Here is a 26808-nt window from a genome sequence, read left to right on the forward strand (position 1 = left end):
CACTGTGCCTGGCTGAAATTACATATTTATTAAAGATTTAAACAAATTGTAAAACAACAGGGATCTGGTGCTTTTATTGAGATGGTTTTGATAATTTTTTCAATTCTTCCACATTTATTACAAATTTTCTACTTCTTGAGCCAGTTTTAATAATTGTTAAATACATTTTATCTATTTCCTTGATAAATTTGTACCATTTAACATTACATTGTAACTACTATTTTTACAAAATAATGTGGTACGGTGGTTATAGCCTGTCCCCCAACCACGTTATTGCTGATCCTGAATGGATTAAACTTGGCAGATATTTGTCCATTTTATTAGTATTTTGAAATGACCAGTTCTTGGATTTCTTACTTTCTGCTGCTCATCTCTATATCCCAATTGCTGTTCTTTCTTTTATCATTATTGGCTCCTTCCTACTGCCTTTGATTTTGTTTTTGTGTTAAACTGTGTAATTTTTATTTCTAGATGAATTTTTTTTTTTTTTTTTAGATGGAGTCTCGCTCTGTCCCCCAGGCTGGAGTGCAGTGGTGCGATCTTGGCTCACTGTAACCTCCGCCTCCCAGGTTCAAGCAATTCTCTGCCTCAGCCTCTCGAGTAGCTGGGATTACAGGTGCCCACTACCACGCCCAGCACCTTTNAATTTTTTTTGAGACAAGGTCTCACTTTGTTGCCCAATCTGGAGTGCAGTGGCAATGCCATGGCTCCCTGCAGCCTCAACCTCCCCGGGTTCATGTGACCCTCTCACATCAGCCTCCCAAGTAGCTGGACTATAGGTGTGCACCACCATGCCTGGCTAATTTTTTAATATTTTTTGTGCAGACGGAGTTTCGCCCTGTTGTCTAGGCTGGTCTAAAACTTCTGGGCTCAAGTGATCTGACTGGCTCAGCCTCCCAAAGTGCTAGGATGACAGGTGTGAGCCACTGTGCCTGGCCTGATCTACATATATTTAATGTTTGAAAATATTTACTAGATTTGGAAAAACATTTCAGGGTAAATACGAAAAGGTTCCTGTTTGTCTTTTGTTAATCTTTAAATCATTTGATTGTCTTTTTGTCGTCTCCAAGAAGTACAGACATATCTCATTTTATTGCATTTCGCTTTAGTGTGCTATGCATATATTGCATTTCTTACAAATTGAAGGTTTGTGGCAACTTTGCATCAAGCAAGTCTATTGAGAGCATTTTTCCAACAGCATGTCTTCGCTTTGTTTCTCTGTGTCACATGTTCTTAATTCTCAAAGTATTTCAAATTTTTTCATTATTATTATATCTACTATGGTGATTTGTGATCAGTGATCTTTAATGTTACTATTGTAATAGTTTTGGAGCACCAAGAACTGCACCCAAATAAGATGACGAAGTTAATAAATGTGAGTGTTCTGACTGCTCCACTGATCAGCCATCCCTTGAATTTATGTCCCTCTCCTTAGGCCTTCCTATTTCCTGAGACAGAACAGTATTGAACCCAGGTCAGTTAATAACCCTACAATGGTATCTAAGTGTTCAAGTGAGAGGAAGAGTTGTATATCTCTCACTTAAATCAAAGCTAGAAATGATTAAGCTTAGGGAAGAAGGCATGTCAAAAGCTGATACTGGCCAAAAGCTAGGGCTCTTGCACCAAACAGCCAAGTGGTGAATGCAAAGGAAAAGTTATTGAAGGAAATTTAAAGTGCTTCTCCAGTGAACACATGAGTGATAAGAAAGAAAGATAGCATCATGGCTGATATGAAGAAAGTTTTAATGATCTGCATAAAAAATGAAATCAGCTACAACATTCCCTCAGACCAAAGCCTAATCCAGAGTAAGACCCTAACTCTCTTTAATTCTACGAAGGCTGATAGAGGTGAAGAAGCTGCAGAAGAAAAGTTTGAAACTAGAATAAATTGGTTTTTGAGAGTGAAGAAAAGAAGCCATCTCCATAACATAAAAGCACAAAATAAAGTGGTCAGTGCCTATGTAGAAGATCCAGTAAGTTATCCATATGATCTAGCTAAGATCATTGATGAAAATGGCTACACTACAAAACAGATTTTCAATGTAGATGAAACATCTAATTCTGTTAGAAGAAGGTGCCATCTAAGACTTTCATAGCTAGAGAGGAGAAGTCAATCCCTGGCTTCAAAGCCTCAAAGAATAGGCTGACTCCCTTGTTAGAGGCTAATACAGCTGGTGACTAAGTTAAAGGCAATGTTCATTAACCATTTCAAAAATCCTAGGTCCCTAAAGAATTATGCTAAATCTATTCTGCTAGTACTCTATAAGTAGATCAACAGAGCCTGAAAGATAGCCCATCTATTTGCAGCACAGTTTACCAAATATGCTATGGTTTACTAAATATTCTAAGCTAACTGTTCAGACCTACTGCTCAAAAAAAAAAAGATTCCTTTGAAAATACTACAGTTGATTGACAATGCACCTAGTTACCTAGAAGATCTGATGGAGATCTACAATATGATTCATGTTGTTTTCATGCCTGCTAATACAACATCCATTCTGCAGTCCATGAATAATGGAATAATTTTGATGTTTGACTCTTATTATTTAAAAAATATATTTTATAAGGCTAAAAGAATGATTCCTCTGATAAATGAGTCTAAACAAAGTAAGCTGAAAACCTTCTGACTAGGTTTCATCATTCTACATGGCATTAAGAACATTTGTGAGGCTGGGCGCGGTGGCTCACACCTGTAATCCCAGCACTTTGGGAGAGTAAGCCAGGCAGATCACGAGGTCAGGAGTTTGGGATCAGCCTGGCCCAACATAGTGAAGCTGCGTCTCTACTAAAAATACAAAAAATTAGCTAGGCATGATGGCGGGCGCCTATAATCCCAGCTACTCGGGAGGTTGAGGCAGGAGAATCGCTCGAACCTGGCAGGCAGAGGTTGCAGTGAGCTGAGATCACGCCATTGCTCTCCAGCCCAGGCAACAGTCCGAGACTCTGTCTCAAAAAAAAAAAAAAAAAAAAAAAAAAAAAAAAAATTGTGATTCATGAGAGAAGTTCAAAATAAAAACATTAATACATTAATAGGAGTTTTGAAGAAGTTGATTCCAACCCTCATGAATGAAGAGTTCAAGATTTCAGGGTAGGAAGTAACTGCAGATGTGGTGGGAAAAAAAACTGGAATTAGAAGTAGAGTCTGAAGATGAGACTGAATTGCTACAATACAACTTTTTAATGGATGAAAAGTTGCTTTTTGTGGATGAGCAAAGAAAGTGGTTTCTTGAGATGAAATCTGCTTTTGGTGAAGGCGCTGCGTAAACATTGTTGAAATGACCACTGAGGATTTAGAATATTTCATAAACTTCATCAATAAAGCAGTGACAAGGTTTGAGATTTTTTACTCCAAATTTGAAAGTAGTTCAACAGTGGGTAACATGCTATCAAACAGCATCACATGCTAAAGGAAAATCTTCAGTGAAAGGAAGAGTCAATCGATGAGGCAAAATTAGTTGCTGTCTTGTTTTAAGAAAATGCCACATCCATTCCAACCTTCAGCAACTATCACTCTTATCAGTCAGTAGCCATCCACATCAAGGCAAGACCCTTTACCAGGAAAAAATTATGACTGGCTGAAGATTCAGATGATTGTTACCATTTTTTATCAATAAAGTATTTTTGAAATTAAGGCATGTACATTTTTTTAGATATAATTCTATTGCATATTGAATAGACTACAGTATAGTGTAAACCTAACTTTTATGTTGATATAGTTTGGCTGTGTCCCCACTCAAATCTCATCTTGAATAGTCGCTCCCATAATTCCCAGGTGTAGTGGGAGGGAACCAGTGGGAGGTAACTGAATCATGTGGGCGGGTTTTCTCTATGCTGCTCTCACCATAGTGAATAGGTCTCACAAGATCTGATGGTTTTAAAAACCAGAGTTTCCCTGCACATACTCTCTTGCCTGCTGCCATGTAAGATGGGCCTTTGCTCCTCCTTTACCTCCTCCATGATTGTGAGGCCTCCTCAGTTATGTGGAACTGTGAGTCCATTAAACCTCTTTTTCTTTACAAGTTACCCAGTTTTGGGTATTTCTTCATAGCAGTATGAAAATTAACTAATATGCATTAGGAAACCAAAAAATTTGTGTGCCTTGCCTTATTGCCATATTCATTTTATTAAAGTTTCTGGAACTGAACTCACAATGTCTCTGAGGTATGTTTTATTAATTACTGCCACTTAAAATTAGCAATCTTGTTTTGTCTTTCAAAATATTTTTTAGTCTTAGATTATCATCATATTTGTTTGCTCTTATTTTCTAATTGCATTTATTAAAAACTAAAATTACATGTACAAGACTGAATAATTCAGAGCTCTTTCCATTCAGTCAGTACATGGACTTAATATTGTGGAAAGTATAGATCAGAAAGGAGAAGTATGAACTAGGAGGAAAGAAAAGCATTTGGATTAGTTAATAGAAATAGAAGGAGTGAAATTAGTAAATTGAGGACTAATTATTTAGGTCAGCTGGACCTTGAGGCAACACAGATACCTCCGGGGGGAAAAGACAAACATACAGAGTAAACAGAGCTGAGGAACGACTTGCGTTCTTCTAATGACAAGAATGCTGATGGTCAAGAGGAGAATAAGAATCTGAATACATGAGGTTGTAGGTCTTGGTCAAAGCTGCACAACCCATATTTCATTCTCAGTTGTTTTAGCACTAGATCTTGCTTTTTATGTTAATAGCATCAAAATAAGAAAACTACATGTAAATAAAATAATCAATAGTTGGGGCTGGAGTGACACACGTTCTATTGAGTTCCTCTTTGAGGAAAGGAGTTTGGGAAGAGGTACATGCTGAAGAAAAAAAAAGTGTCTTGAACGGGAATTTAAGTATAAAAGAGTCAACCTGAGCCTCTATTCCTGAGAGGACTTCCAGATACTGCGTTGTTGTGCCTCTCTCTGATTTTGGTGGAATCAGTGTTAGCTAAAAGTAATGGAGTTAGAAATCCCTTGTCCCTGGGTTACTCTGGCAACAGTACTTGGAAAGAAACCCCAGAGACTAGTGAAATGGGAGAAGTTCCCTTATCCCACTTGCAGGGCGTGCAACAGGGGTGTGGTCTGCCTCTTCAGTGCCCCACTGCTCAAATCCCTAGGGGGAGCATGCAGATGAGCAGGTTGTGGGGAGCATTTTCAGGCTCCAATCCCACAGTAGTGCTGAAGTTTAAGTGTTCACAGCTCCCGAAGCCCCAGTGAACGTGTGTTACAGTGTGCTCTTTTAGCTTTACTGTCTGCAGGTGGCTTGTGTTAATCAGCTCAATTGGGTGGCTTGTGTTAATCAGCTCAATTAGACCCTCTGCTTTATTACAAGGACAGAGGGCTTTCTGTATCCCGGGTTCTTGCCCTAGTGTCACACCTGGGCTTGGAGGATGGGTGCAAGGATTTTTTGAGTGGTGGAGGTAGCTCTCAGTGAGGTGGATGGGGAGCCAGAAAGGAGATGCCATGGGAAGGTGGTCTTCCCCTGGAGTCGGGCCACTCAGCAGCCAGATTCTACTCCAACCTCCCCCACCCAAGTTCCATGTCATCCCACCACTGACGGCCTGCGATGTGTGCCGGTGTCTGTTGGTGTGTTATTCTGTTCCTCTCAATGTCCAGCCACTCGTGTCTGTGCCTGCTAGGGTGTTGGCTTGTTATGAGCACAGGATGGGAGGCACGACAGGCCAGAGTGGTCTTGGAAAATGCAGCATTTGGGCACGAAAACAGGAATGACTGTTCTCATTTAGGTCTGTGGGCACAGGCCCAAGGGTGGAGCCCTCGCCAGAGACCCTGCCCTACTCTACTCAGCACTTCCTGCCCTCCTCCCGTATCACTAGGAAACCTGGATTGGAAAAAGAGATGCTCACTGGCCTGATACACTGTATGCAGTTCACAATGATTTAGACAGCCCAACGTTTGGATTGCTTTCCATGCCTACTATCCCCCTGAGGCAGGCCAACCAGGCAGAGGAGTAGAGAGTAGCACAGTAAATCTACACTTACATCTTTCAGTTGATTTTTGTGAGACTGGATTATTCAAGTAACAGCTGAAATGTATGCATGCAGATCCAACTGGAAGAAAAAAATAACTGAAAAAGACTGAAGCATAGCACACATAGATAAATGACCAAATAAATATAAGAATCCAAAATAAAATGTATTGGGGTTCTGGCCCAAGATGTTAAAACAATATTGCTATTATAGGTATGGATTTCTAAAACTAACAAGCTATAAGCAAATGATCACATATGCATTCCTTACGAATCATATCTCAAGACATTGAATGAATAGTATTGCTTTATCTCTTCATGTTCGGCATTGATTTTAGTGAGGGTTGAATACCCCATCTATACATAATGATTATTATGAATTTGGGGAGCAAACCTAACTACAAATAGGAAAGGTAAAGATAAAATAAGTTGTTAATATTAAAAGAGGGTGTGATTTTTAAAATATTTTTTAAATGTGGATATTTGAGAGTTACCTTTAAAAGGAGTATGTAAATCTTAGGATAGAAATGTTGTAATATTTTCTAGCCTCGAGAAAGAGTTAGACATTTGGATTTTATTTGTACTTCTAAATTTCCCCTGACTGGGGTAAGGTTTAGTTTTTCATCCAACTGTATATCTCAGTGATGTACAAGGTGGAGGTAAAAGAGAGAGTGATGATGGCAAAGTAATACCTTTGACAGAAAAAAGAAAGAAGTCTTCTTTCTCTACCCTGAAGTANAATGTGGATATTTGAGAGTTACCTTTAAAAGGAGTATGTAAATCTTAGGATAGAAATGTTGTAATATTTTCTAGCCTCGAGAAAGAGTTAGACATTTGGATTTTATTTGTACTTCTAAATTTCCCCTGACTGGGGTAAGGTTTAGTTTTCATCCAACTGTATATCTCAGTGATGTACAAGGTGGAGGTAAAAGAGAGAGTGATGATGGCAAAGTAATACCTTTGACAGAAAAAAGAAAGAAGTCTTCTTTCTCTACCCTGAAGTATGCTTCATGAATAAATAAGACCAATACCTGGATTAAGGTATAGTGGCCTCACTGCATCACATAACTTAAATTAAATAACCAAGTTATTAAGTACAGTCATGCTCTGCATAATGATGTTTTGGTCAACAATGGACCACATCTACGATGGTAGTCCCATAAGATTATAATGGAGCTGAAAATTTCCTATCACCAAGTGATATGTTGATAATTCTGACCCTATGTAGACCTAGGCTAATGTGTCTTTGTGTCTTACATTTTAAGAAAAGGTGTGAAAACAAATAAATGTATAAAATTTTAAAACAGATAGAAGTTATAAAATGAGGGCAGAAGGAAGAAGATATTTTTGTACAGCTGTACCACGTGTTTTAATCTATGTTTTATTACAAAACGGTCAACAATTTTTTATAAAGTTAAAAAGTTATAGTAAGCTAATTTATAATTGAAGGAAAAAGGTTTTAAATAAATGTAGTGTAGCCTAAGTGTACAGTGTTTATAAAATCTACAGTAGTGTACAGTGATGTCCTAGGTCTTCACATTCATTCACTCCTCACTCACTGACTCACCCAGAGCAACTTCCAGTCCTGTGAGGACCATTCATGAGTACCCTCCCTATACAATGGTACCATTTTTAATCATCTATATTGTATTTTTACTGTGTCTTTTCTATTTAGATACACACCATTATGTTCTAATTGCCTTCAGAGTTCAGTACAGTCACATGCTGTACAGGTTTGTAGCTTGGAGTAATAGGCTGTACCACAGAGTCTAGTTATGTAGTAGGTTACACCATGTAGATTTGTGTAAATACACTCTACGATGTTCATACAATGACAAAACTGCCACACAAAACTGTTCACACAATGACAAAATGAAGCATTTCTCAGAATGTATCACTGTTGATAAGTGACACATGACTGTATTTAACAATATTTTGTTTGACTAAAGCCTCCTGATTGACCTTCAAAAATTATTTATGTAGATGGAGAGGTAAAAGCTTCTACCTCCCTTGATCCAAAAGAAAGTTTAAAAGGGTGTAAGGCAATTTTTTTTGAGTGATGCCTAATTTTAGCTAAATTGTACACATATTGAGATATAACTCTTCCAGTTTCACTAAGTGTAGGTATTTTTTCCAAGCAAAATCTCAGGAAGAGAGAAACAGGATTGAAAGATCTTCCTCTTCTGAAAGACCCATAAGTGTCATATGGACAGGTATCTATTTCTACTTTTTGATTCAGTTTTGTAGTGTGTCAGATAAATTGAGTAACAAGAGGTGTCATTTGAGGATCATACAGCACAATGTGTGGCTCTCATGGTACGCTACACTGATCCTGCCCTGTACTTACATAATCACATTTTATGCTTATTGAGCCTCCAAGTTTAATACTCAGGGTATAAAGTTTGTTACCTTTTCTGCATATTTTATTAGCAAAAAGTTATATTACACTGATCCAATTCCATATTTCAGAGATCCAGCTGCAAAGTTGCTGATGAAGCTACACAACTTATTAGCTTAGCCAAATGCATTAACAAGCATTTAATCAATAATCAGGTTGCATATTTTAATGGAACCGGTGTAATGACGGTAATCATTTAAAAGTACACATCAAACAAATTTATGTTCATAATTTATTCTCAAGGGCAGGTTAATGCCATTTAGGCTATTATTTTCCCATCCTGGCCAACATGGTGAAACCCGCATCTACTAAAAATACAAAAATTAGCTGGCCATGGTGTCACATGCCTGTAATCCCAGCTACTTGGGAGGCTGAGGCAGGAGAATCACTTGAACCCAGGAGGTGGAGGTTGCAGTGAGCTGAGATCGTGCCATTGCATTCCAGCCTGGTGACACAGCAAGACTCCATCAAAAAAAGAAAAAAAAAGAGAAAAAAAAGAAATAGATATTTATAAACTTAAAAACTGAAAAATAAGAAATAGATATTTATAAACTTAAAAATAGAAAAATACCAGNAATAAGAAATAGATATTTATAAACTTAAAAATAGAAAAATACCAGAATTTTTCTTTTGCAATTTTGTTGTTTACTTCCCTTCTCCCCAAGAAAAGTCTTCGGAAGTTATGGATTGCCTTCTTTTAGCACAGAAGCTCTGTTTACCAGATGGGCAGGAGAACAATCCCCAAACCTATTCAACTATGAAGTTGTCAAACATAGCAGCTGGGGACCTTCTGGAAGAATATGACTGACAGAGACTCAGGAATGCAGACCCCTAGGTTTATACTGCTGCATGGTTGCACCATGGCTGATTGGTTTCTGACTAATAGGGTCAGTTGAATTGTTAAAAAATAGTTTATTCAATACACATGTTGGCACAGTAAGTCTTCAAAGTATTACTGCAAAAATGTCAGAATGATTGGCTTAAAGAAGATTTTAAATTCTAGTATCTAATTCAGTAAGCCTCTATTAAATACTGCTATGTGTCAGAAACTATTTTTGATATTGCAGGTGGGGTGAGGATCCTGGTCCCTGTCTTTCAGGACCTTCTAATTTACTAGGGAAGAGAGACGAATCCTAGAGTAGCTACTAGAATGTAGAATGATAATCACTAGACAATAACCCAGGGTTATAGAAAGCAAGGGGAGGGAAAATTCACTGTGACAGGAGTTGAAGGAAAAGGCGAAATTTGAGATGACCTTGAAGGCTAGAAAGAATGCTGACGTGGAAAGTTGGAAATAAAAAGCATTCTGGGCAGAGGGGAGAATATTAGAGCAGCATTCTTTATATTCCCTGAACATTGGAATCCTTTTTCAGTGAAATGAGGAAAAAACTATTTTTGTCAACGTTAAATATTGCCTGTTTAGCACTACTTTCATTATATATATTTTTTACTTTTAAGAAAACAAAGCTGGCTGCTGCTAGAAATCAGTCTTGACACACTTCTGTTTTACTGATGGTTTTTGGCGGGCATTGTTGCCTATATTGCGTGCTGCAGCTCAAACCAGGAACCAGGCCTCAGCCATGTAGACGAGAGCAGAATAAATGAGGCAGATGTTTCACTGACTTCTTCTCATTTGAATCTACTCAGTGCAGAAGGGAGACGTTGTTTGCCTCAAATTATTTAAGTACCAGCATTTGTCACTCCTGTAATTCACTTACCACTACCAGATATGCAATTACTTTAACTGCAAACCACTTACATCTTAGTCAGTTCTACTGTCTAAAAATATGTCTGCTTTTATTTGAAGAGCTAAGACTGAAACTGTCACTTGGGACCATTCCAAAACTTTGCTAGTTGTGCACTTCAAGTGGAGCAATATTTAAATTAATTTTCCTTTTGAATTGTAAGAAAAATGATTACTCATATCATTTTAAATTTAACATTATCATTTTACAATATTTATTTAAAATAAAATTGAAAATTGATGGGCCTGAAAGGCTACAAAGCTTACTCTGTTGTTGATCCTTGAGTTACAACTTTGACATACCTAAATGTATTCTTTCTTGATGATTTTCCCGAGGATTTGATCAACTTCAGTTTATACTGTAATCCTCACAGGTCAGCACTTGTGTTGACTTCCCTATTGTTGAAGGCACAGAGGCTCAGAAAACAATAATTATTCAGTGATTTATGCCTATTTTATATTAAATGTGGCCCTGCGAGATTGCACTTCACCATTCATGATCAAATAGAGAATGTCCAGAGAAGAGTTTATTAACCTAGGAACTGAGCGGGCTGACCCTTCTAGGTTTAGTTCAGGTGATGGATACTCAGAGTGGATTGAAAAATAGACGACCGAGGTGGGTGGATCATGAGGTCAGGAGATAGAGACCATCTTGGCCGACATGGTGAAATCCCATCTCTACTAAAAATACAACAATCAGCCAGGTGTGGTGGTGTTGGCTACTCAGGAGGCTGAGGCAGGATAATCGCTTGAACCCGGAGGTTCAAGTGGAAGGATGGGGTCTCTTTTGAAGTGTGTTTTGGGTGGGGGGTGATGCTGGCACTCCCTTGGCTGCCCCAGCTTGTGTCTCAGTATGTTGTGTGCCTCCCTGAGTCCACTGTCTCTGGGCCTTGTTCAGCACTGGGCCATGCCTAAGAGTTGCTGTCCTTGTGGCCTAGACTGCCTTTCAAGTTTACTTGGAGAAACACAGTGCTGTAGACTGTGGCAGTGAGGTTTGTGAGGACTTAAGTTCTCACTGCTGGGATCCATGATTCCCCTCTGGCCAGGGGATTTAATGCTCCCTCTGTGTATGGGAGTCAGCTGAGTTTGGTCTGGTTTTAGTTTCTGCTCTACCAGGACAGCACTGAATTTAATGTCTCACAATTGCTGTGTTCTCCCTTCCTCTGTACTCAGAGATGCTCTCTGCACCATGTGGCTGCTACTAGGGGGTGGGTGGAGGGGAGGTGAGATGGCAATTCAGGAATGTTTATTCTATCTCTTCAGTGCCTCTTCCAGCAATATTAAGTTAAAACAAGGTACTATGAGTGATCACTTGATTTTTAGTTCTTGTGAAGGTGTTTTTTTCTATGTAGATGGTTGTTAATTTGGTGTCCTTACTGGGGAGTGGGGCATCGGTAGAACTTTCTATTCAGCCATCTTGCTCTACCCTCCTGTGGCTTTTCTTTTAACTGGATAAATATAGCTATCAAAATATTTCACAAGGTAAAGGAATAACCCATATCCCTCTACCATAATTAAATAGCACATTTTGGTTTTGCATATTCACTTTGTCTTTATTGCTGTGTGTGTGTGCATATATACATGTATATATATACACACACATATACAAATAGTTAGAATGCATTCACCATCTCGATATTCGCCTCTATATTGGTTTGCTAGGGCTGCCATAATGAAATACTACAGAGATATACGTTCTCACAGCTCTAGAGGCTGCAAGTCTGAGATCAAGGTGCTGGCAGGTTTGGTTTGTTTTCTCCTTGGCTTGCAGCTGGTTGCCTTCTTGCTGTGTCTTAACATGCTCATTCCTCTGAGTGTATGTGTGTCTTGTGTCGCTCTGTGCCTACATCTCCTCTTCTTAGAAGGACGCCAGTCATATAGGATTAGGGCTCACCCTTAAGGCCTCATTTTACCTTATTACCTTTTTAAAGACCTAATCTCCTTTTAAAGACTTGTAGGACCTAAGAGATTAGGGCTTTAAAAAGGTACTCGGGGTCAGAATTTCAACACATGCATTTTGGGTTATGGGCACATTTCAGTCCATAACAGCCTCTTTCGATTTTTGTTTTTCACCATTTATTTTAACATCTGAAAGATTTTTTGTGGTCACCACTGTAGAAAGCATGTTTTATTTTATTTTTATTTATTGTTGTTGTTATTATTATTATTATTATTATTATTATTATTATTATTTTTGAGACAGAGCCTGGCTCTGTTACCCNAAAACTGAAAGCCTTTTCTCTAAAATTTGTAACAAGACGAAGATGCCCACTTTCATCACTTTTATTCAGTATAGTACCGGAAGTCATAGAGCGATAAGACAAGAGAAAGAAATAAATGGCATCCAAATTGGAAAGGAAGAAGTTAAATTATCCTTGTTTTCAGATGATATAATATATATAATATATTGTTATTATTATTATTATTATTATTATTATTATTATTATTTTTGAGACAGAGCCTGGCTCTGTTACCCAGGCTGGAGTGCAGTGGCACGATCTCAGCTCACTGCAAGCTCCGCCTCGTGGGTTCACACCATTCTCCTGCCTCAGCCTCCCAAGTAGCTGGGACTATAGGCGCCTGCCACCATGCCTGGCTAATTTTTTTTTTGTATTTTTGGTAGAGACGGGGTTTCACCATGTTAGCCAGGATGGTCTCCATCTCCTGACCTTGTGATCCGCCCACCTCGGCCTCCCAAAGTGCTGGGATTACAGAAAGCATGTTTTGATGAGAGGCAAGGGTTCCATCTGTTTGATGTACAGAAATGTTCTTAATTGGTTCTGCATTATTGGGCAGTTTTGCTTATTTCCACTGTTGCTGTTGCAAATAATGCTTCACTGAGCATCTTTGTGCAATAGGCATTTTGTTTTTTCTCAATTATTTTCTTAGGATAAATCCCCAAGAGTGAGATTATTGGGTCATTTTTATGACTCTTGATATATTTTGCCGTATTGTTTTTCAAATGGGCTATGACAATTTTTACCCCTACCAGCGGTATGTAAGTATACAGCTTTATTATAATACAGGCATTTGTTGTTTTGGTTTAAATTTGCTAATTTAATATGTGTAAAATGTTATATTACTGCTGTCTTAATTTGCATTCCTTAAATTACTACTGAGGTTATACACAGTTGGTTTTTGTGACAAATTCTAATGGTTCATATAAAATATCAGAAACCCTTTATTCAAGCGTTAATTTCAGAGGGCGAATTAATTCAAACTAATTTATTCATTTACAAAATTATTTCAGCACACTTTTATCGAGCCCCATCTCTGTGCCAGGCACTATGTTAGGAGTGAAAGATACAAAGGCAAATAGGATCCTTGTGTCTAGAATAGGAGGTGCATGTTGGCTCTTACAATCACTTAGAAATTTTAAGGAAAGGCCAGGCGTGGTGGCTCACGCCTGTAATCCCAGCACTTTGGGAGGCTGAGGTGGGCGGATCACAAGGTCAGGAGATCGAGACCATCCTGGCTAAAACGGTGAAACCCCCCTCTCTATTAAAAATACGAAAAATTAGCTGGGCGTGGTGGTGGGCGCCAGTAGTCCCAGCTACTCGGGAGGCTGAGGTGGAAGAATGGCATGAACCCGGGAGGCGGAGCTTGCAGTGAACCTAGATCACGCCACTGCACTCCAGCCTGGGCGACAGAGCGAGACTCCGTCATTTTAAGGAAAAGAGAACTTTATAGGTATCCAACAGTGACACAGTGAAGTTAAAATTGATTAAGCCCTTGTGTCAGGATCCCACTAGAAATATATGGCACATTTGAAAAGAGTATTTATTAAGAGAGGTTAGGAAAGGAACTATATAAAGGCAAGGTAACCAATGAGGATAGAATTATCCATGGTGGAAGCCTTGGAAACCATTATCACCCCTGGGTCTAAAGGAAAAATGGGAGGCAACCATTACTGGAATGAAGTGAGAGTTGAATAAGACAGGCCTTCACACAGGCTTAGTGGCTTTAGGTAGAGAAATATAGCCACTGCCCAACAATACCCACTGCTGACTCTCCAGTATTTTGCCAGAGGTCCCCATAATGAAATCCAAATAAGAGCCAGAGGATAAGGGCCTGGATCAGCTGCCCAATAAGTCAGTCTTTCAGAGATTAAAACAAGCTAGAGAAAGGTAGAGAATGTATCTAGATGGGCAAACAGAGAATATCTGACACATCCTCTTTAACCTCCTCCCGCCACACCAAATAGGAACAAAATCATTTCATATCCAAACAGGTGAGTTTAAAACATCTATTTGAAACATCATCTAAAACAACTTGTTTGAAACTAGTAATGTGCAGCATCGCTTAGGGCAGATTTCCTTAATTCTGCAAGCCTCCAGTACGTTTGCTGTTGCTAAATAAATGTTCAGATTTGGCAAGAAGTAGGAAAGGCAAGATGGAGAAATCTAATCAGAATTCATCAGGACCCATGTAGATATCTTAATAGTATAAGCCAAGTTGGAATAATTCGAATTAGAAAGTGACAGTTTCACTCAAGTTACCCTAAATTATGGAGTTGTTGTAATTTGCCATAGTAACTCTGCTCTGGTGATGTTTCTCTGGGCTACTAAGGTGTTACTAGTGATGCTGCACTTTCTCTCACAGTATCTTGGCTTCTCCTCTTCATTTCCCAATATTTCCTTCTGCTACTACTAGAATCTGAATGTTTGTGTCCCTCCAGAATTCATATGTTGAAACCTGCATCCCAAGGTGATGGTGTGAAGAGGTGGGGCCTTGGGAGGCCGAGGTCGGCAGGTCACAAGGTCAGGAGATCAAGACCATCCTGGCCAACATGGTGAAACTCCGTCTCTACTAAAAATACAAAAATTAGCTGGGCGTGGTGGCACATGCCTGTAGTCCCAGCTACTTGTGGTGGGGGGGGGAGGGGGGGAGGAAGGAGAATCTCTTGAACCTGGAGGCGGAGGTTGCAGTGATCCAAGATCGCGCCACTGCACTCCAGCCTGGTGACAGAGTGTGACTCTATCTCAAAAAAAAAAGAGTGGGGCCTTTGGGAGGTGATTGAGTTATGAGAGTGGTATCCTCCTGAATTGAATTAGTGACCTTACAAAGGAGGACTGAGAGAGCATGTTTGCCCCTTCCACCATGTGAAGATGCAGTGAGAAGGTGCATTCAATGAGAAATGAGCCCTTACCAGACACCAAATCTGCCAGTATGTTGGTCTTAGACTTTCCAGCCTCCAAAACTGTGAGAAATACATTTCTGTTATTTATAAGACATACAATTGATGGTATTTTTTGTAATAACAACCCAGGCAGACTAAGACAGCTACCAACAAGAAGATTTTCTTATTATTTATTCAGTTTCTAGCTAGAAAGAATTTGGCTGGTCTAGTTTGTTATTCAATGAGATTAACCATCCTTGAGTTAGGTGTTCCACTATTGATACAATCAATGCTATTTCTTTCTTAAAAAACAGCCCGATAATGTGTTAGCACAAAGCTAACTGCAAAACCATAAAATTTTCTCATCTGAAACAAATCTCACTCATATTCACACCAGTTGGGATTATCTGTTACTACTTTTCTGGGATTCCATAGAATTTTGTACAAGTTTATTGAGATTTAACTTATGTACAATATTCTGTACATGCTTAAAGTACAAAAGTTGATGATTTTTGACATATGTATACACGAGATCATCACCATACTTAAGATAATGAACACTTACATCAATGTCAAAAACTTTCTCTGTTATCCTATAGAGAGAGATATGACAAAGATCCTGCCTTCAAGGAAATTAATGTCTAATGAGAGACATGTAAACAACTTAAATTAGATGAGCAAGGCAGAATGAAATAGGGACTTGACACTGTACCACATACAATGCACTGTGCCTTTTTGTTCTAGATTTTAAATTCATGAGACAAAGAATCTCATTTACTTGGTTTGGATCCTGTGCCCACCCCTGGATCAACAAACATAGCCAAGAGACCAAGATCCCACACTATAAACATGACCGCTTGTTGCCTATTCACCTCTGCATATTGAGGCCATTCTCAGAGAAAGGATAATTGTAAGTTGGGGTGCCACTCTAAGAGGTGTTTATCATAGGATAATACAGGTTAAGAGACTTACCCAACACCTAGCAAAATATTAACCTTGTTCCCTTTTCTCCACTCTTTCACATCTGCCTTACACTATTGAACCTTCTGGCTGGTAGGAATTCTTACTGAGAGTCATTTGCCTTTCTCTAGGAATTTGAAAACCCTATTTTTTTATTATCAATGTTATCTCTAAATTAGTTGCCTTTAATTTATCATCCATTTTTCAATTGTTCACTTTAGAGTTAATGCCACAAACTTTGCATGTCTACTTAATTCTAACCCTTAATGAAACACACACACGCACACACACACACACACACACCCCCTTCTCTCTTTAGGATTCTTTGTATGCCTGTTTTTTGGTTTTTGTTTTGTTTTGTTTTGTTTACTAGGCAATTACCATGAACAACTGCGGATACGACATAATGACTTTTTGGTGAAATATTCAGTTTGTATCAGTCTTCAGTAGTTCTGAGGACTAGGAACAGAGAAAGTAGATTCTAGGGCTGTTCCTGTTTGGGACCTTAAAGAAAATTAAAGAAAGAAAAATAAGAGACTGAGCATAAAATAAATTAGATTTTGTTTAGTCTGAAGATTATGAGGATCGGAGTCATCTTACTCATGGTTTTGAAAGGCATGAAAAATTTCCAGAAAGAGAATAGAGATTAGTTATTCTCTTTGTAGCAAATACACAGTACAAGGAACTGTACTTAACATCAAAGCAAGAAAGGTGTTCAGTTACAGGAAGGAACTTTTTGCTTGTTGTTGTAATAAATTGCCAGAATGGTAACTGAAGGTCATGTGGCGTATCAGTTTCTTGTAAAGCTCCAGAAAAAGGCAAATAACCACTGATCCTTGTTGGATGATATATTGTACCAAAGCCAAGAAAATCAGGCAATCTCTCAAGCTTCTTACAAGTCTTCAATCTACTATTCCTCTTATGGCTTCTAGATGCTACCCCACCAATAGTGAGTATCACACAAAGCCTTCTCTGGAAAGAGATCTCATACTCTACTTTTCAGATCTTTTGCAGTTTAGCTGTGTCTCAAGTCAGGAAAACATTGACTCAATGAAATTGTTTTGTATTCACTTAGTTGCACAATGTACAAAAATTAGAGATGTTTTCAAATATATTTTATGTCATTTGTGGGACTAAGTTAACCTAAAGTTTGAAGTAATAATAGCACCTTTTTACAGCTCTCACCCTAGTTACTGAAATAATTATTACTAGAAAGAAAGAATTACCACAGTGGAGATAGTGGTTTCATAATAACTTGTAGTTCTTTACAGAGACTCAGAGAGTCCTCAGAGGCTCTCTCTTTCCTGCCTCCCCAAAGTCATTAAATGACACTAGGAAAAGAATTTGAATATAAAAGCATTTAAATTGGCCTTTGGTGAAAAGCAGAAATATAATTGTGAGTTGAAGTTTTCATAGTGCTCCTCCTCCAAACAACAACCAAAAAATAACAATAATAAAATAAAACTAAGATACTTCAGGAAGAAGAGGCCTACTCTCTCCCATATTCAGATGTTTTTCAAAAGACATTAGTAGCCCATGGAGCAAAGTATTTGTCCTCTGAGACACCATCCTTGCAGTGTTTGAGAGAGCTTTGTAATCTTAAGGACAATGCCACACATGAAAGAAAAAGGGAATATGGCAACTTCTGACAAAGCACTCGGAGTGGAGTCTACCACGAGGCCTTCAGAAACGTTAACATTTGACAGAGCTCTGTTAGACTGTGGGGTCCTCAAGGGCGGAGAAGTTATTTGGTTTCCCTTACCAGAGAGGATTATGGGAAAGCAACATAATGCTTAAATTATAGCCTGAGAAAAATCCTAATTTGTGAGATATGACCATAGCTAACATGGATGCACTAGTGTTTTCCAAAAGCAAATGGCTTCATTCATCTATCACTTCCTAAGCACCTACTTCTGTGCCATGTAGTGTGCCAAGATCTAGGGAGTCACTTCTGATGAAGACATTGTTCCTGTCCTAGAAAACCTCAAATATTAGGGGAAGGGGGTGAGGACCGACTATAAACAGACCATTAAAATGCAGCTGGTTAGGTGTTGTGGGATGAGAAATATGGTGGCCATGGGATGGAGTGCCGGGGCCGGGGGGTGGGCAGGCACTTTGCCAGGGCTGAGCAGAGGGAAATGGATTTTGGAGAATTTGCTCTTTTATATGATTCATGCCATAAGGTCTCTCTGTTAGAATGACTAAGAAGTATTGAATAAATTTTAATTTTCTTTAATGTTTCAATTCTTTTTTATATTTAAGTTAAAATTATTTTGTAATGCACCATTACAAAATAAAAAAAGGCAGATTCCTCAAATTCCTTATTTAATCGGTAATTTCCTACATGAATGAGACAGCATCAAATGTAACACATTCGTGCATTTGAAAAAAAATTACATGTTAATGCCTCAAGGAGAATTAAAGCAAAAATTCACCAGACAAAACTTGGAAAATACTCCATGGAGGCCCACTGAGCTGCCCTTGCCAAGGCGAAGGACAGGTAATTTGCTGTGACTAATTGAAAACATAAAGAACATTAATATGAAAATGAAAGCATAATCCATGGTATAACAGGTAGTGAAACTATACGCATAATTGATTACTCTTCAAGGTAACATGCTCCTTCCTTCCTTTCAGGAATCTTTTTCCTTTGGCCTAGTCTGTCTTAAAACCCTGCTAAAGCGATTTCACTTGAAAGGTCATAGGTGCAGCTGTTTCTATCCCGGTGGTCCAGATAGTGATACTAGGATGCTCATAATTTAGGAAAATAATTATTAAAGAAAATATTTTGAGATCTTGGTGTTGTTACAGTCTGCATCTGAATAACCTAAAATATTAAGACACAATGATTATAATATTAGTGGCTTTTGATTTGAAAATTACAGTGAGCCATCAAAAGACCTGGGGCTCAATCTCAGCTCCGCTGCATACTAGCTCTGTAAACCTGATAAGTCACTTACTTCTATTTAATTTTCAGTTTCTTCATCAGTCATATGGGGATAATAGCATCTTCTCTGCTTATTGTACAAGGTTGTGAAAACCAAATGAGAGAGCACTGGTGGAATCATATTGAAGATCGTGAAGATTAAACATAAAAGTATTATTAGGATAATTCTGAATAATTGAATAATTTCTTTGTTGTTAGGTTAATCCATAACAGCTTATCAAAATGAATCAGTTTGCATATACTGTTCTTCTTGAAGTTCCAAGCAGAATACAGCAAGTGGTGCCACTTTATAATACGGAAGCCTTTGATCTTCTGAAGACAGGCAATTCAATGGAAATTCTAAGTCGGCTGTGGGAACTTCTGAATTGCTCATTTTCCCAATCCCTAGCTTTAAGTGATAAACATAGAAATAGATCCAGGGAATGTTCTGGGGTGTGAAGGCACATTAGTGACTTGCCAGTGTCTTTACCTCACCCTCTGCAACCATGCAGGGATAATCTACTTTAAAGTCTAGAAGGTGAAGCCAGGCACGGTGGCTCACACCTGTAATCCCAGCACTTTGGGAGGCTGGAGCGGGTGGATCACCTCAGGTCAGGAGTTCAAGATCAGCCTGGGAACATGGCGAAACCCCGTCTCTACCAAAAATACAAAAATTAGCCGGGCGTGGTGGCCGAGCGCCTGTAATCCCAGCTACCTGGGAGGCTGAAGGAGGAGAATCGCTTGAACCCGGGAGGTAGGGGTCGCAGTAAGCCGAGATTGCGCCACTGCACTCCATCCTGGGTGACAGAACGAGACTCCTATCTCAAAAAAAAAAAAAAAAAATCTAGAAGGTGGCATGTTGTAGTATTTAAGAGCAGGGAATTTAGTGGCAGGCAATTTTGGTTTTAGATCCTGGCTCTGCCATTTAATAGCTGTGTGATCTAGAGTGAGTTACTTCAAGGATCTGAGACTGACTTTCTGCATCAGTAAAATGGAGACGATAATAGTACAAAACTTATTTAGAGCTGTTGTGAGAATTGAATGTATATAAAGAGCCTATGCGCTTTAGTGCTCAACCGATATTAACTATTTTTATTAGTTAGCCCTCAACAGCTGGGAGGGAAGAGAATAGTAGTAGGTTGTTTTAGATGAGAACCATTACAGAGCACTGTGCAGATAAGAGTAATGGAGCTACAAAGATAAATAGAAACAGTGATTCAAAGCATAGCTCTGACATCATAGAGTCTAGTTTCAGATTCCAGGTCCTCCAGCTCTACATGACCTTAGATGAGTAAGTTACCTCTCAATGCTTCACTTTAAAGCATGGGGATCATATTAATTGCAATTTCACAGGGTTGTTTAGAAAGATTAGTGATGTGATGCTTATAAAGTAGAGACAAGGATTGCCCCAATCTTGTGTGCCTGTTATAATTAACTATCCTAAGTAGTCTCTTGTTATTTCACCCTCCTTTCACCCCTGGGAACAACTGTGATGTCCTAGACAGTCAGACCTCATGGGTTGAGCTTCACTGAGTTGGAATTAGTGCAAATGTGTTTGTAAACTTGTGTCTTCCTTTGCATTGTCTTTGAAGTATAGGTCTGGGTCTGCCCACAAGCCAAAAGTGTTACACATATATGATTAATTTATCAAGGGTATCAAAGTAATTAATTGGGGAAAATGACTTTTTCAACCAATACTGCTATACCCACTGTATACCTATACGGGAAAAAAGCCAACACTAACTTTTAACTTATGTCATATATAAAAATCAGCTCAAAATAGATAATAAATGTGCATAGATTCTAAATGGACCTAAATGTAAAACCTCAAACTCTGAAACATCTAGAAGAAAGTGTAAAAGAAAATATTTGTGGCCGGGCACGGTGGCTCACACCTATAATCCCAGCACTTTGGGAGGCCGAGGCGGGCGGATCACCTGAGGTCAGGAGTTTGAAACCAGCCTGGCCAACATGGCGAAACCCCGTCTCTACTAAAAAATACAAAAAATTAGCGAAGTGTGCTGGTGGGTGCCTGTAATCCCAGCTACTTGGGAGGCTGAGGCAGGACAATCGCTTGAACCTGGGAGGCGGAGGTTGCAGTGAATCAAGATCACATCATTGCACTCCAGCCTGGGCAACAGAGAGAGACTCCGTCACAAAAATAAAAATAAACAAATAAATATAAATATTTGTGACTTTAGGATAGGCAAAAGTTTTGTATACAGAACACAATAAACACAAACATTAAAAAAATGATACATTTGATGTCAAAATTAAAAATGTTTGCCATTTGAAAGATACGGTCAAGAAAATGGGAAAGGAAGCCTTGGACTGGAGAAACTATTTACACCACTTCTATCAAAGTACTTGTATCCTCAACATATAAATCCCGCTTACAATTCATTAACAAGAAAATGACCAGTGCAAATCGACAAAAGATTTAAACCAAGACTTCACAAAAGAATAAAAGGAATGATGTGACCACAACTGAATTGAAAAGGGACATTGTCTGGGCTCCATAACATGCTGCTAGTTATGCTGTCAGTTGAGGGCATGAGCAGGGACAGAGGGCAGCCCTGTTTCTTACCCCTGTCTCTTACCATACATTTCTCCATTTTATCCATTACTTTTGCTTCTCCTTACTCCATTTTCCATGACAAAAGGCTATGGAGGGCTCAAGCCCGGTGGCCTTTGTTCCAAAGCCATACAGCTAGTCCTAGGCAGAACCAGAAGCCAATGCTAGTCTTCCTGGTTCCGTGGATGCAGGCTCCTTCACAAGACCATGCAAACTGACTAATGAGAGTGTGAAATTGGGTGCCTTGGACCTAGTCAGATTTCTTTCTTCCCACTTTCAGATCCAAGTTGTATGGTACTTTGGAACTGGAAGCACAACAGAAGCAGAACCACATTTACATTTGAGATTTGTTTTCAAAGCAGACGTACAGTGTCATTTGCTGAGATCTCGTAGGTGTTTCTATTCCACCTTGAGCAGCAGTATTATACCTCAGCAGTTTGAACAAAGCTGGGTAATCACCATTGGCTTTTGGCTTCCAGAATCAAAGTCTACCTTTATATCACTGTAATACAATTATGCTCTCAAGTTGATGCTCCCGGCTACTTGAAAAGTTTTGTGAAAGTTCTTCCTCTCATCAGTCTGAAAAACAAATTGTGTCCCCCAGGAACTATCTGGAATCATCTGCCACTAACTAGCTGTGTGACCTTGGGCAGTCACATCCCTCTCTGGGCTTTGGTTTCCTCATGAGTAAAAGTGGGGATTAAACTAGTTAATCTCTGAGGGCTTTGATATTTTCTACATTCTCCAGTTCCACAATTCTAAGTCAGCCTTAATATTGAAATGCCGCCAACATATATTTAGATTTTTTTTTTTTTTTGCTGTTAATTTGCAGTCTCTGGGATTCCTCTGCCTTGTTTATGGTTCTCTCTGAGCTGCCTTGCTGGTTTGAGTTTAAGATGCAATGTCTCATGCATAATTTGCCTGCTTACAATTTTGTTGTTCCCTGTGGATGGTGTCATATTTCAAAGATGAAGGTGAGTGTATTCAGTACAGCAACAGGGCCACAGAGCCATCCCTTCCTGACACTAAAGTCACGTGTTTCTCCAGTTCCTCATCCTCTGCCCCTCTTCCACTTTGTTTCATTGCTACATTTGGGTTTTATGATTACATCTGCAATAGCAGGCACAGATGTTTTTCTCACTCAATTGTATGGTTAATGGTAAAATGAATTTTTCCAGCAGATGCTCGCATGTGGGTGCTACCTTTTTCTCTCCTGACATATTTTCTACACAAACAGCAGATTGTGTGTCTGGTGTGCCTTGAGCCTAGCAAGAAAAGAATTCAAGCTGAATAACACTGGGCTGATTTTCAAGCTCCTAAAAAAATAATGCGGCCATTAAGTTTGACAAACTCTTCACAGCAGTCCTGCAGCTCCGATCAAGACCTGCAACTCCAGCCTCTGCCAGTTGTACTTGAGAAGGCTGAGAGCAAACATGTATCCTTAAAAGGGCCACGATATGAAGATAAAACAATATCAATTTTAGAAGAGCTGGACTCAATTACTCTGTTACTTTGAATTCTGAAACCCAAGGCATGTAATTTAACCTCTGTTTCCTCATCTATGAGGCGAAGTGATAATACAAAGCTGCTGAGGATCATTGAGATAACTGCAAAGTAGCAGAGGTCCCTGCTTAAATCGAATCCATTTCCACTACTGAGTAAAAATGGCTAATTGGAGCTGATTGGTTAGAAGTCCATTCGCAGGAGGGACTGAGAAGCCTGCAGGTAACAAGGCAGAACTGTGGAAAGATTAGGAGCTTGGTGTGGGGTTTCCCAACTTTGGCACAATTTAAATTATTGAAATGATTATATTAAATACACATATACACATACATAAACAAATATGCAGCCGGAATAAAAAATTAAGAAATAAATTGAAAACAAATTTCAAAAAGCTGAAGAAAAAGATATTTTGGGCCAGATAATCATTTCACGTGGACCCCTGCCCTGTGCACTGCAGAATGCTTAACAGCAGTCCTGGCCTCTACCCACTAGATGGCAGTAGTTCATCCCTCCACTTGTGCCAACTAAAAATGTCTCCAGATATTGCCAAATGTGCCTAGGAAGGGTCGAGTGTGAGGGATAGCCTCCAATTGAGAGGTACTACCTCAGAAGCACTGAATGTTGGCTTTACATTTTAGTTCTACTACTTATCCAAGGTCATGCAGCTAGTAACCATTTGTGCCTCAATGTCTTCATCTGTAAAATGAGAATCCTAGCTAAATTGTAGAAAGGATGGTTGAGAGGATGAAAGTGATGGGTGGATATAAACTTTGATACTCCCTCCTTACTACCATAGGGCCTTTGCTTATTCCTTTACCCTTGTTTAAAATACACTGTTTCTCACACCCCATCTTTCTGTCTAGTTAACTTCAACTCATTCTTTAGATCTCAGCTCAAGCATCATTTTCTCAAGGGAGCCTTCCCTGATCCCTCAGACTGTATCAGAGTCCAAGACCCTCATAGCACTTGTTTATATTATCCACTATAACACTCAGGTAACCATTTCAATTACGTTAGTTGGGCTGCTAGACTGTAAGCTTTATGAGGAGAGGTGCTATTTCTGGCTCGCTCACTGTTGTCTTGTCAGAGGTCAGGGCAGTTCCTGGAAGAGAAAAGCCGTCACTGAAAACTTATTGAAGGAAAGGAGGCGGGAAGAAGTGAAGAACTCAACACCAAGTTGCAAATATCATTCTAATTTAATTCCCCTAAGGAAGAGATCTAGACTGCTAACCTTAGCCCAGTGAAAGAAATACAGTGGCATCTGGGGAATGGTGTTGAGGACAGTCTGTCAGTGAAAGGGATTCGGTGGGCCCAATGCATGGCTCTGTTCTTTTCACCTGAGTTTGCAATTAACCGAGTCAGACAGATGGAGATCAACACTAGCATCTTTATTACTAAACACAGCTGGTTTTGGAGAATATGTTTCAACTGTGCAGGGAAAAGTGACCCTCCTAATTCTACATCCCACAATTAGCTAGACTTGCCTAGTCATAAGCACCACTGAACAAATGTACATCTCCTCCAACGAAGACCTGCAGCTGAGAAACTCATGGTGTGCGGAACTAAGACGATGTGCTTCCTCACTGTAGGCTTATCCTAAAAAGAGAAGTAACATGTGTTGAACTAAATGAAGACTTGCCTCCTCCTGTGGAGAAAGGCTGTGCGTATTGCTCTAGCATAGGTTCTTCTGTTTAGGAACATGATGCCAAGGGAAAGAATGTTGCTCTACCCCCTCATAACAGACTTATGCCTGGGTCCAAAGAAAGTAGAGAATTGTGAGCGAAATATCTGACATAGATATTTCACTAAATAACCTGTACTATGTTGAGACCAAGATGATTTGCTCTGGGGCTTTGATTATGGTACCAAAAGATAAAGAGATGATCACACTCATTTTGTCACAGAACTCTGCAGATTTGCACCTTGAGGGCTCCAGTTCATTTATCTCAGGAACAATTTTTGAGGGAAAAGGCAGCCCTTGTGAAAATGCACGTGGAGCCACCAAAGATGGGCATGTACAGTGAGCAAAGTGGTATTCTTTGCAGGGCTTCCAGATCAGGAGACGAGGCCATCCTTAGTTGGCAATTTGTAGAGGCTGTTACTATAAAGACCAATGAAATGGTGAACGCACCCATGTTTTATACTCTGGTCTATGTAATTCAGGAAAATTTGTATATAAATACAAAAGCTTTATAAAGTAAAAGTCTTTTCAAATTTAAAGGGCTATTAAAATTTTCCCGTTCGTGGTTTCCTTTGTTGTATTTCAAACCTCATGTACTTTTAGGGACCTCAGGTGTTCATAGTATTTTGTTGCCCATTTTCTGTGTAGTGGCTACTTTTCAGGATCAAGACAGATGGGTAACTTGGTATGGTAGCTTGGGGACAAAAATAGAATGATCCATGCCGGTATCTTTGGAGTGAAGCCTTGGTAGTCCTGTACAGTTTGATACGTTAAAATATTAATTCATTTATTCATTAAACCTTGACTTACTACTTAGCATGTGAGAGGCTTGCTTTCTCCAACTGTCAGTTGGGAATAATACCAGTATCCCCTCCTTGCATTCATTATGTGATTTAAATCCACATAACTGTGTCAAGCACATTTTCATTTTCCCTGTCATAACACATATCAGTACCTTTATATTTTACAATATATTTCTTTGTATATGGGCTGTCTTCCCTACCAGAATGTGAGCTCTGAGGAAAGGGATTTGGTCTTATAAATTTCTGAATCTCCAGAGTCTATAAGAGTGGAGGTGCTCAATAATTATTGCTTGAATGAATTAATGAATACTTAATAAATAATATTGGCCCTAAACTCCAGACTAATGCTTATCATATTCTAATCTTCATTTCTAATCTTTCTGCTTGAATGACCAATAGCTACCTTAACCTAATGTCCAAACCCCAACTCTCCATTTCCACTGCATTCCCATTTCCCCAGTGACAAACAGGCTATTCTTTGTATCCTTCATTCCATTATAGTAAATGGCAGCTCTATCTTTCAAGTTGTTCCAATCAACAACTTTGAAATCATCCTTAGGTCCTCTCTTTCTCTCATGACTCATTTCCAATTTGTTACCAAATTCTGTTCCCTCTATGTTCAAAATATATCTAGAACACCACTCTTTCTTAGCGCTTCCACTGCTACCCATCTATTCTAACTCAGCATCGCTTCTACTCCACGACACCATCATCTCTTGACTAGAAAATTGTTTTCACCATCATCACCCAATTATTTTTCCATAGTATGCATTTACTTTTTAAAACACAAATATGACCACAGCCTGTTTCTGCTCAAATGTTCTGAAAACCTCCCAGACTGCTGTACTTAATATATCACCCCCGCACTTTATTCTCTTATCCTAGTCAACTTGTCATAATATGAATCACTGCTTGATATTATATCATTTGTTTAGTTATCTATCATTACCCAGTAGAATATAAACTCCAAAGGGTTTTTGTATTTTTACTTAAATATTCTCACTGCTAGAACAGCCATGGCAACAATGACAACTGATATGTTTTTCATGTCTGTGACTTTGTGTCTGTGTGAATGTGTGGCTGTTTCAGTGTGAGATTATGTGTAAGTGTGAGTGTATGTGATTA

At 39.0% G+C, this 26808-nt stretch overlaps 1 pseudogene; it reads left to right on the forward strand.

Moving 5' to 3' along the window:
- Positions 1 to 8554: 8554 nt before the first annotated feature.
- The window catches only part of LOC108523194 (RNA-binding motif protein, X-linked 2 pseudogene), a 28422-nt pseudogene continuing 10168 nt past the window's right edge, over positions 8555 to 26808 (forward strand).

The sequence above is a fragment of the Rhinopithecus bieti genome, unplaced genomic scaffold (assembly GCF_001698545.2).
Source record: "Rhinopithecus bieti isolate Rb0 unplaced genomic scaffold, ASM169854v2 scaffold_73120, whole genome shotgun sequence".
In the NCBI taxonomy this organism is placed as follows: domain Eukaryota; kingdom Metazoa; phylum Chordata; class Mammalia; order Primates; family Cercopithecidae; genus Rhinopithecus; species Rhinopithecus bieti.